At 36.3% G+C, this 2,148-nt stretch overlaps 1 long non-coding RNA gene across 1 annotated transcript; it reads right to left on the bottom strand.

The window, feature by feature from the left end:
- Nucleotides 1-453: 453 nt before the first annotated feature.
- Nucleotides 454-1,877, bottom strand: LOC124284440. The gene is made up of 3 exons (XR_006900549.1): nt 1,798-1,877; nt 1,496-1,582; nt 454-509 (listed from the first exon to the last, which is right to left on the bottom strand). It is a non-coding gene; the product is annotated as an uncharacterized LOC124284440 (long non-coding RNA).
- Nucleotides 1,878-2,148: the final 271 nt, after the last annotated feature.

The raw sequence follows: 2,148 nt of genomic DNA, 5'->3' as shown, positions 1-2,148 counted from the left end.
ATGAAATGTAAACAACTGAACAATCACGTACAAAACCGTGAATAAACAGTCAAAATACGAATAAATTTCAAACCATATTGTTGAAGGATACTCCCTAAACCCCTATAAAGGTAATATATAGGGTAATAACTAATTAATCAAAGGATATAGTGTCGTATTGGAGACACAGGTGCTCTCCCAACCGTCCACTAGGGCGAGGAAGGAGAGAGTGAAGCGTGGGAAGACGGGTGGCGCCGTTTTCCCGCCAAAACGGCGAGGGAGATAACTCGTGGTGAGTAGTGATTTTACATCTGTTTTATTGAAGGGGAGCTTCAATAAGGAGATACAAGTGTTCCACTAACGTTCGGGAAGGAAAGGAGACAAGCAAAAATACATGAGTCAGGATAAGGAAAAATATCATATTTACACAGTATCACCCTTCCTTAAATTCCTCCTCTTTCTTGAAGTTTGATTCGGAACGATTATATTGTCAAAGTCCTCGTTCAGCTGGAACCGATTTGGGATTATGGCTACAACAAATAAAAAATAAAAGAATTTGTAATGATTAGCCCATGAAACACTGATATATGGGATATATGTAATTTTAACATATGATCCCTAATTCTATAAAATATACAGTGTTGTTGACATAATTGGACCCTATAATACTCATATTTGGTAGCTATATTATGCAAAATATTGAAGAGATGATTGCACCTTATATAACATTGATATGAGGTTTTACTTCTACTCAGCACAATACATGTGTTTCAGTGTTAATTAAACCCAAGCACTTTGACATATGTTCACTATATTATGCAAATATAGTTTATTCAGCAAATTTACTGCCAAAATGTAGTAACATTGGCAGTTACTGAGTAAGATCTATCAGGTTGGGGAAACCTACCGATCGGCCTATAATAGGCCAAACGGGATATACTACCGATCGGCCTGCTATAATAGGATATTCATCAATTTGAAGTGGTATTTCCGCATGAGGATATTAACATCATTCAAGTTTTGATGTCCTAAGGTTTTCATTCAAATTTTGAGCATCACATAATAGGTTTGGAAATTGCTAATTAAATATAAGACCTATAATTTTCATGAAATTTGACATAGATAAGTTTTAAATTTGAAAATGAAAATGGTGCAAAGTTTCTTAAATGAAACATCTTTTCCTGAACATTATATAAATTCCCATTTTTAAAAACTTATTCAAGTTTTGATGTCCATTAAGGTTTTCATAGGATCTCAAACCATTTTTAGCATTTTGAATCACATAATAATGGTCAAAAGGCCTGATCGGTACAGCAAAATAGGCAGAACGGCCTATAAATCTCGTTCGGCCTTTATAGGCCGATCAGTAGGTTTTTACTAGACGCTAGTTAGTGGCCAAATGACTCAAATAGTTACAATAATCAACAGTTAAATAAGGGCCAAGCTAAGCAGGTACTAATGGCAAAGTTTTGACATCATTTGATGACTGGTTATATGTAATATCAATGTAATTTACCTGCATGATTCATCTTGAATTATCCAACGGTGGAAGCGGAAGTTCAAATATGAACATGGATTACTCCCTTGTTGTACCGAATGACACCTTAAAAAAGACGACATTAATGTATATTTCGCAATAATATAGTAAAACAAATATCAAAAAGCATTTTCACAAGTTTTTCATAATGTGATTATTAGATAATGGGTTAATGCCAATGTATGTGCGAAATGTGAGATTTGAAATACTTTATTATGACTGGCGCGTAAGTGTGGCGCTTAGCCATATTCCAGGCTGCTTTAATACATGCTACAACTTACCCGCCATTTTCCTTTGTAAAGACGGTGCGAAGGGAGGTGACTCTTGTCAAGACGTAGAGGGTAACTCTTCATTCCTTAAAAATAATGGAGCCGAGGCCCCGGAGGGGCCGAGGCACATTATTTTTAAGGAATGGAGAGTTACTCGGATATTACCCTACTTAAATTACATTCGAAGTATTGAGAATATTGCTGTTATCAAAATTAAATGTCAAAACAGGGAGACTATATAAGGGGGAGTGGTCACTCCTCGGAAAGCCCCTTAGCGTATGCCTCGGCTCGTCACGTGACTAGTGTAGCCAATATGGTGGCAGCGTAGTTTTTAAGATTGAGCCCGGTTTAATTTCAACAGCT

Source organism: Haliotis rubra, unplaced genomic scaffold (assembly GCF_003918875.1).
Source record: "Haliotis rubra isolate DU_JTF1 unplaced genomic scaffold, ASM391887v1 Scf337, whole genome shotgun sequence".
Classification (NCBI taxonomy): domain Eukaryota; kingdom Metazoa; phylum Mollusca; class Gastropoda; order Lepetellida; family Haliotidae; genus Haliotis; species Haliotis rubra.
Note: the sequence above shows the minus strand (reverse complement) of the source record. Positions and strands in the feature narration are given on the sequence as shown.